We start from the raw sequence: 10,930 nt of genomic DNA, 5'->3' as shown, positions 1-10,930 counted from the left end.
ACTTTCATTAGGTTTAACTCCTTAGTGACTAACCTACTTACTTTGAAAATCACATATACTGATTTTGAACAAGTAAACAAATTCATTGACTCACTGCCTGCTAAATGGAAACCTGTTACTGACCCCTTAAGAACCACTCAGACTTTAAAGAATTTTAACATGTCTTCTCTATATGGCACACTTTGGAAACATGAGAAGGCAGAAGCCAAACTATAACTTAATCTGAAAGAAAACTTTAAGTCTGATCCCACCACTTCAAAATCTTCTAAGACAGGTGATACTGCTCTTATTGCTGCTGGTAAAAAGAAAGCTCAAAAAGCTTTACTGGTTCAAAAGTTGATGGCAGAAGAAGAGTCAGCTGAAGATGATGAGGATAGTGGTACTGGGTTTGAAGAAAACAGTGAAGATGAAGATGATGTGGAAGGGTTTGCTGAAAGTATGGCTCTGCTGGCTAGGCAGTTCAAAATATTCAATCGTAATAGAACCAGCAAGTCATATAAGGGGAGTAAGAAATCCAGTGCTAGGTATGGTAGTAAATCAGTCAAGGGCCCCAAATTTGAGTGTTACAATTGTGCGAAGGTTGGACATTTTGTTGCTGAATGCATGTCCAAGAAACCTTCAACATCACATGCTAACTCCTTCTCAAAAGCTTATAATTACAAGAACAAGTACAAAGCTATGAAGGCTCAGATGAAGGAAAGCTCAAAGGCTGATAAGAATGGAAAGAAACCAGAAAAGGTACTAGTTGCTGAGCATCATGACTGGGATGAAACCAGCTCATCGTCATCTTCTGACAATGAAACTGATGATGATTGTGCTGGTTATGCTTCTGGTAAAAAGCTGTGTTTGATGGCCAAGGAGGTCGAGGAGTCTGATGAGGATGACAATGATAGTACATTTATGGCTGACATGAGGGAAGCTGACTTGAAAAAGGATTCACCTCAATGGAAATCTGAAATGCTGTATAAGGTTGATAATTTTCGAACTTATACTGATGATGAAAAAGCTGAAATGTTTGACTACCTAAGAGTTGATTTATGCAGAGGCAGTAAACGTGAAGAAGTTTTGAAAACTGATAACAAATCTTTGAATGAAAAACGTAAAGGCAAAAATAATGAAATTAAAATTGAAAGAGGAAATTTTCAAACTTGAAAAATAAAATTTTGCTTTAAAGTCTCTTCACGTTGAAGCAACAGATGTCAAGAACCCGCTAAACGATCTTAAAAAGGTTGTTGCTTCATGGTGTACATCTGCTCAATGCACATCTAAATGTGTAAATGTGCAGGTGCCTGCCCAAGTTGAGGCCTTCTATGCTGGTGACTATGCTGCTGCTGCTCTTGCAGAAGTTACTTCTATGGACCTATTCTTGAAACAGTTACCAAATACTTTTACTAAGATAGTTAAGGGTAAAAAGATCTTAACAAATAAGTTTGTCAGACCTACAGTGACCCCACCACCGTTCATGAAAGAAACTTTGGAGAGTGAAGTTAAAGCTAAGGAAATCAGTATTTCAAACAATGAGATTACTGATCCCTCAAGCATTTATTACATGACTCCCAAGGAAAGACAAATCAAGAAAGAGATAACTAAAAATAATCGAAGAAATTCAAAATCGGTTAAATCTGTGAATTGTCTAACTGCTGAGCCTATTACTGAAAGTCATACAGATCAACCAGTAACTGCAGATGAACCAGCAAATCCTGATGCTGGGAAGTCTAAAGCGACTCCTGCTGGTCAACCAACAGCAGTAGACAAATCAGTAACTTCCCACACTGGTAAGTCAAAATCCAAAGGCAAAGCAGTAAATCACGTTGATGGTACTAGTTCCAAGCTAAAAGCTGCCCATAAGGGAAAAGCTAAAATAGTAGAGTCAAGTACTGAGATATTGACTGTGAAGCTCAACCAGCTGCTACTAGCAGTCACCCAAAGCCAGCAGCAGAACCAGTCACCCAGTACATCTACTACCAACCAGCCACTTAGACCAAAAGTGAGAAAATTGTACAAATGTGGCAGCAAAGCTCACATGTCCAATCAGTATACCCAGACTTTGAACCCCAAAACTACTACCCCTCAAACCAATCAAGCAGCTAGGAAGAAAGCATCGAAGATTACTCTTCCAGAACCCATCCTTGGATGGATTCCTAAAAAGAACTAATCTCTAAGCTACTGTGTAGGGCATTCAAAATAAGCAAATCTGGTATCTCGGTAGTGGTTGTTCGAGACATATGAACAGATGTAAGTCCCTGCTGATGGACTATCAAGAAAAGGATGGTTCAGTTGTTTTATATGGAGATAATTCGTTGGGTTATACAAAGGGTTTTGGTACTTTAACTAATGGGAATGTTACATTTTTAAATGTAGCATATGTCATTGGGCTTAAATATAATTTACTCAGCATAAGCCAACTGACAAGCAAAAGTAAGATAATCTAATTCAGAAGGAAGATTGACATTATTTTTGATAAGACAGGGAAGCCAGTGCTGACAGCAAAAAGACATGAGAACATGTATCAAATTGACATGAACACAGCAGTCACAACAACTGATACTTGTTTTTATTCAAAGGCAACAGACAACCTCAAGTGGTTATGGCACAAGAGACTCTCACATCTCAACTTTAAAGATACTCATAAATTATCTTGTAAAAGTTTGGTGTCTCGGCTACCCACAATGTCTTATGTGAAGGATAGATTGTGTCCTGGATGTGAAAAATGGAAGCATCACCATGCCTCATTCAAATCAAAGTAGATTTCTTCTATTGAGAAACCATTTCACCTACTTCATATGGATCTTTTTGGTCCTGTTAATATAGCCAGCTGTAGTGGGAAGAAGTATACACTAGTGATTGTTGATGAATATTCCAGATATACTTGGGTATTCTTTTTGAAGCAAAAGAGTGAAGATGCTGATGAAATTATCAATTTTATCAAAAGAATGGAACTACTGAATGGGCAACTGCTGAAGCAGCTACGAAGTGATCATGGTACAGAATTCAGAAATGCAACATTGGAAGAATTTTGTGCTGACATAGGAATTTCACAGAACTTTTCTGCTGTGAGAACACCTTAACAGAATGGTGTTGCAGAAAGAATAAATAGAACTCTCTTTTGAAGTAGCAAGATCTATGTTGGCTGAGTCTGGGTTGAAAAATTCATACTGGGCAGAAGCTATGAATACTGCATGTTTTACCCAGAATAGATCTTTAATAGTAAAGAGACATCAGAAAACTGCTTATGAATTTCTCAAAGGAAGAAGACCCTCAACTTCATTTTTGTATGTATTTGGCACTCCCTGTTTCATTTTAAACAATAGGGACCAGCTTGGCAAGTTTGATGCTAAGGTTGATGAAGGTATATTTCTTGGATATTCCAACATGTCAAAGGCATATAGGGTCTACAATAAAAGAAGGGGTCGTTTTGAAGAATTCATTTATGTTACATTTGATGAAACTACCCCTACTTCATCTTCTAGTCAAGAAGATGAGGAGTTACTGTTTGAAGAGCCTACTAAGCAAGCTCTAGATGATGAAGAAGAACCAGCAGCAAATCCCTCACCAATCCATGTTGTTGGGTTCTCTGATGATGAGATGGAACACTATGTTCCATCTATGTCTAAACCAAGTAGACCTACTAGCTCTACTGAAGTTCTACAACTTGAGCATAGGTCTACTGGTTCTGAAAGATCACAATTTGGTACTGATTCCACTAACAATGAACAGTTGTCTCGTATTGCTGCTCATACTGCTGAACTAACTGATGATCAAGATGATGTGTGTTCCACAACAAGCTCACCTGTTCATAACACTAGATGGACAAAGGAGCATCCAATTGAGCAGGTTATTGGTAATCTGGCTAGAGGTGTTAAAATGAGAAGACATGCAACCAGCAACTTTTGTATGCATGTAAATTTTGTGTCTACCATTGAACCTACATCTTCTAAAGGAGCACTAAAAGATCCTAGCTGGGTAGGAGCAATGCAAGATGAACTTACTCAGTTTGATAGGAACAAAGTATGGAGATTGGTACCTAAACCAGAGGATAAGACTAATAAATCATTAGTACCAAGTGGGTGTTTAAGAATAAGATAGATGAAGATGGGATTGTGATTAGAAACAAAGCTAGGTTAGTAGCTCAAGGGTTTAGATAGGAAGAAGGGTTAGACTATGGAGAAACTTATACACCAGTGGCTAGGATGGAAGCTATTAGATTATTCTTGGCATATGCTGCTAAGATGAACTTTAGGGTATTCTAGATGGATGTTAAATCTGCATTTCTAAATGAGAAGCTGCAAGAAGAAGTCCTGTCAAGCAGCCACCTGGTTTTGTAAGAAGTAAATATCCAGACCATGTCTACAAGTTTGACAAAGCTCTTTAAGGCCTCAAACAGGCTCCAAGAGCATGGTATGAGACACTTCATGTGTATCTCACTGGTTTAGGTTTTAAAGTTGGAACAATTGATACCACTATGTTCTCATAAGAGATAGATGATGATCTCTTGTTGGTACAGATATATGTGGATGATATTATTTATGGTTCTAAAAAAGAAACACATTGTCAAGATTTTTCAAAACTTATGTCAAAGACATACAAAATGAGTTTACAAAGGGATCTTCAGTACTTTCTTGGATTGCAGATTAAACAACTTGATGATGGAATTTTTAAAAGTCAAGATAAATATATCAAAGATATGTTAAAAAATTTGGTCTGACCTGTTTAAAAGATATAGGGACTCCAATGGTAGCATCTATCAAAATAGATGCTGATCCCAATGGTGAACCAGTCAATATCACTGAATATAGAGGTATGATTGGGTCCCTACTTTATCTCATAGCTAGCAGACCAGATATTATGTTTGCCACATGTCTCTGTGCCAGATATCAAGCAGATCCTAAAGAGTCACATTTGCTAGCAGTAAAAAGGATATTTAGGTATCTGAAAGGTACTGCTAAACGTCGTCTTTAGTATCCCAAAGACCAGGATTTTTAACTAATTGGGTATTCAGATGCTGATTTTGCAGGATGTAAAATAGATAGGAAAAGTACTACTGGTGGTTGCGAGTTACTGGGTGGTAGGCTAGTCAATTGGACGAGCAAAAAGCAAAATACCGTGTCCACATCTACTGCTGAGGCAGAATATATTTTTACTGGGAGCTGTACTGCTCAAGTATTGTGGATGCAAAGCCAGCTGAAGGACTATGGTGTTTATGTTACTAAAACTCCAATCTACTGTGACACCACCATTGCAATTCCCATTACCAACAATCCTGTGATTCATTCAAGGATAAAGCACATTGATGTTCGATATCATTTCATAAGGGATCATGTTCAGAAAGGATATGTGGAGCTACATTTTATTTCAACAGACCGGCAGTTAGCAGATCTTTTCACAAAGCCCTTAGATGAGAAACTTTTTAACTATCTCATCTCTGAGCTGGGCAGGGGCGGATCTATGTAGCAAGCACTGGTAGCACGTGCTACCACTGAGATTTACAATCTAGTAGAATTTTTTTTGAGCTTTTCACTAGTTATACTATTGGGTGGTGTAAATTTTGTTGAGTGACACCACTACCATCAGGACTGGCACCACGGGTGGGGCATAAGGGCGAAACATAAAGCATCTAGATTTAAGGGGCATCGTTTGCAAAGTTTGAGCTTTTTTTAAGTTGCATAAAATTATTTCATGGGAGGTGGGTACTAGATAGAGGAAGAAGATGAAGTAAAAGTAAAAGTAGAAGTTAGAGAGAGGAAAAAGGAATCATGTGTACAGTATTAACTTAACTTCATAGTACTTTTTTTATAGCGTGTTGTACATTGCATTAGAGGAGTCATAATATGATGCATCCATATCTTTTTTTTTCTTCATATCTACTGACTTCTAGATATTACAGTAGATTTAAATTTCTTTGTAGTACTTTAATTAATTATTTTCACAAAGAAAATATATATATATATATATATATATATATATATATATATATATATATATATATATATATATATATAATATTCAATTATTTTGTATGAATATGTGAACTTCATTGTTTAAAGAAAATAAATAAATATGAACTTCATTAATCATTAATACTCCGTACTATATAATATTATTTTCACTCTTTTATATCTATTCTATACATTTAAAGAAAACAAGTATATAAATAATTAAAAGTAAAACTGTAAAATAAATAAAAATACGGTATCAGTTACGTAAAAACTCAATCACGTATGGAAAAATAAAGACACAAAAAGACGGTTTTAGTTACGTAAAAACTCAATCATGTATGGAAAAATAAAGACACTCGAAGGATGGAGTCTTGTATGTTATGTGCTCTCAAATTTATGAAACGTACTGTTAATTAGAGATTTTAGTAGTTTTTCACCTGGTAGGGAAAAGAATTTACATCCGCCACCGACTAATGGATAGTTGTAAATGTTTTTGAGCTTCTAACGAGTGACACCACTGATTACGATTCCTAGATCCGCCACGGATTTTTTTCACAAATTTTTACTTCGTCGGAAATTTAAGACTTGGCCACGGATCCATTCACGAACCTATAACAAATATATACATATATATCAAAGTATGATCGAAATATATTCACAACATTTTTTATTACGTTTTAATGATTTAAGTTTATTAAGTTAGCGGTCCAACGTTAGTAATATACAACTAGTTGTCCACAGTTAGATGTACAGAAATAAATCAATATATATTATCTCGAATCAATCCACGACCCAGTGTATACAAGTCTCAGGATAGATCACAACTCAAAGTATATATATTATTTTAGAATCAACCTCAACCCTGTATAGCTAACTCAAGCATTACTGCATATAGAGTGTCTATGGTTGTTCCAAATAATATATATAGATGGGTCGATATGATATGTCAAAACATTGTATACGTGTCTATGGTATCCCAAGATTACATAATATATGTTAGAATACATGTATAATACAATATAAGTTAGTTAAGTTATGGTTAGTCTAGATTTGTTACAAAATTTTCATAGCTAAAACTAGCAAATTTATCCAATTTTGTTTTACCCGTCATTTCTTCGTTTCAAATCCGTTTTGAGTGATTCAAGTTGCTATTGTTTCATAGTGAATTGAAATTTATGAAACTAAACAGAAAAAGTATAAGTTTATAGTCAGAAATATAGGTTACAAGTCATTTTTTAAAGAGGTAGTCATTTTCGTCAAAAAACGACATCTTGATAACCATTTTAAAAAAGATACTTTAACTTTGTGTTTCCAGGTTTTAAATCATTAAGTTAGCATATCATATAGATATAGAACATGTGTTTAATTGATTTTAAAAGTTATGTTAGAAGGACTAACTTTGTTTGCGAACAAGTTTAGAATTAACTAAACTATATTCTAGTGATTACAAGTTTAAATCTTCGAATAAGATAGTTATATATATATATATATATATATATATATATATATATATATATATATATATATATATATATATATATATATATATATATATATATATATATATATATATATATATATATATATATATATATATATATATATATATATATATATATATATATATATATATATATATATATATATATGAATCGAATGATGTTATGAACATCATTACTACCTTAAGTTTAGTAGGTAAACCTACTAGAAGTGACAAAAATTGATCTAGCTTCAAAGGATCTTGGATGGCTGGAAAGTTCTTGAAGTAGAATCATGACACAAAAATAAGTTCAAGTAAGATTTTTACTCGAATTAAGATAGTTTATAGTTATAGAAATCGAATCAAAGTTTGAATATGAATATTACCTTGAATTAAAATGATAACCTACTGTAAATAACAGAGGTTTCTTGATCTTAAATGATTACTTGGAATGGATTAGAAAGCTTGGAAGTAGACTTGTAAACTTGAAAGTATTCTTGATTTTATGAAACTAGAACTTATAGAATTTATGAAGAACACTTAGAACTTGAAGATAGAACTTGAGAGAGATCAATTAGATGAATAAAATTGAAGAATGAAAGTGTTTGTAGGTATTTTTGATCGTTGGTATATGGATTAGATATAAAGTATGTGTAAGTTTGTTTTCTTGTAAATAATTCATGAATGATTTATAATATTTTTTGTAATTTTGTGAGATATTTCATGCTAGTTGCCAAATGATGGTTCCCACATGTTTAGGTGACTCACAAGAGTTGCTAAGAGCTAATCATTGAAGTGTATATACCAATAGTAAATACATATAGAAGCTGTGTATTGTACGAGTACGAATACGGGTGCATACGAGTAGAATTGTTAATGAAAATGAATGAGGATGTAATTGTAAGCATTTTTTTAAGTAGAAGTACTTTGATATGTGTCTTGAAGTCTTTCAAAAGTGTACTAATACATCTAAATACACTACATGTATATACATTTTAACTGAGTCGTTAAGTCATCGTTAGTCGTTACATGTAAGTGTTGTTTTGAAACCTTTAAGTTAATGATCTTGTTAAATGTAATTAATTCATTGTTATTATACTTAAATGAGATGTTAAATTGTTATGTTAACATGATAACATGGTGTATGAATATATATATATATATATATATATATATATATATATATATATATATATATATATATATATATATATATATATATGTTAAAATACTATTACAACGATAATCGTTACATATATATATTGTTTCAAAATCCTTAAGTTAGTAGTCTCATCTTACTTATATAGTTCATTGTTAATACACTTAATGATATACTTAATTATCATTTTATCATGTTAAATATAGTATATAAATATCTTAATACAATACATATGTATTTAATAAGACGTTGTTATAACGATAATCGTTATGTATATCATTTCGAGCTTCATAATTCAATATTCTCATTTTTTATGTATATCACACATTGTTAATATACATAGTGAGATACTTACTTATCATAATCTCATGTTAACCATATATATGTCCATATATATATCATCATGTCGTTTTTACAAGTTTTAATGTTCGTGAATCGCCGGTCAACTTGGGTGGTCAATTGTGTACATGAAACTCATTTCAAATAATCAAGTCTTAACAAGTTTAATTGCTTAACATGTTGGAAACATTTAATCATGCAAATATAGTTTTCATTTAATATATAATCATGGAAAAGTTCGGGTCACTACAGTACCTACCCGTTAAATAAATTTCGTCCCGAAATTTCAAGCTGTTGGAAGTGTTGACGCATCTTCTGGAAATAGGTGCGGGTATTTCTTCTTCATCTAATCTTCATGTTCCCAGGTAAACTCAGGTCCTCTACGAGCATTCCATCGAACCTTAACAATTGGTATTTTATTTTGCTTAAGTCTTTTAACCTCACGATCCATTATTTCGACGGGTTCTTCGATGAATTGAAGTTTTTCATTGATTTGGATTTCGTCTAACGGAATAGTGAGATCTTCTTTAGCAAAAAATTTCTTCAGTTCGAGACATGAAAGGTATTATGTACCCCGGCGAGTTGTGGTGGTAAGTCAAGTCAATAAGCTACTGGTCCAACACGATCTATAATCTTGAATGTGTAGTGACCCGAACTTTTCCATGTTTATATATATATTAAATGAAATTGTTATTTACATGATTAAGTGTTTCCAATATGTTAAGCAATCAAACTTGTTAAGACTTGATTAATTGAAATAGGTTTCATATAGACAATTGACCACCCAAGTTGACCGGTGATTCACGAACGTTAAAACTTGTAAAAACTATACGATGACATATATATGGTTATATATATAGTTAACATGATTTTATTAAAAGTATGTATCTCATTAGGTATTTTAACAATGAGTTATATACATAAAAATGAGACTATTAATTTAAGAAACTCGAAAACGATATATATAACGATTATCGTTATAACAACGTCTTACTAGGTACATATGAATCATATTAAGATATTGATACACTTGGTTAATTATGTTAAATGATAATTAAATATATTATTAAGTGTATTAACAATGAAATACATATGTAAAAATAAGACTACTAACTTAATGATTTCGAAACGAGACATATATGTAACGATTATCGTTGTAACGACATTTAACTGTATATATATCATACTAAGATATATTATATATCATAATATCATGATAATATAACAATTTAACATCTCATTTGTTATAATAAACAATGGGTTAACAACATTCAACAAGATCGTTAACCTAAAGGTTTCAAAACAACATTTACATGTAACGACTAACGATGACTTAACGACTCAGTTAAAATGTATATACATGTAGTGTTTTAATATGTATTCATACACTTTTGAAAGACTTCAAGACACTTATCAAAATACTTCTACTTAACAAAAATTCTTACAATTACATCCTCGTTCAGTTTCATCAACAATTCTACTCGTATGCACCCGTATTCGTACTCGTACAATACACAGCTTTTAGATGTATGTACTATTGGTATATACTCTCCAATGATCAGCTCTTAGCAGCCCATGTGTGTCACCTAACACATGTGGGAACCATCATTTGGCAACTAGCATGAAATATCTCATAAAATTACAAAAATATGAGTAATCATTCATGACTTATTTACATGAAAACAAAATTACATATCCTTTATATCTAATCCATACACCAACGACCAAAAACTCCTACAAACACTTTCATTCTTCAGTTTTCTTCATCTAATTGATATCTCTCATGTTCTATCTTCAAGTTCTAAGTGTTCTTCATAAATTCCAAAAGTTCTAGTTTCATAAAATCAAGAATACTTCCAAGATTGCGAGTTTACTTCCAAGTTTTCTAAATCCATTCCAAGTAATCATCTAAGATCAAGAAACCTTTGTTACTTACAGTAGGTTATCTTTCTAATACAAGGTAATAATCATATTCAAACTTTAATTCAATTTCTATAACTATAACAATCTTATTTC

The sequence above is a fragment of the Rutidosis leptorrhynchoides genome, chromosome 11 (genome assembly GCF_046630445.1).
Source record: "Rutidosis leptorrhynchoides isolate AG116_Rl617_1_P2 chromosome 11, CSIRO_AGI_Rlap_v1, whole genome shotgun sequence".
NCBI lineage: Eukaryota > Viridiplantae > Streptophyta > Magnoliopsida > Asterales > Asteraceae > Rutidosis > Rutidosis leptorrhynchoides.
Note: the sequence above shows the minus strand (reverse complement) of the source record.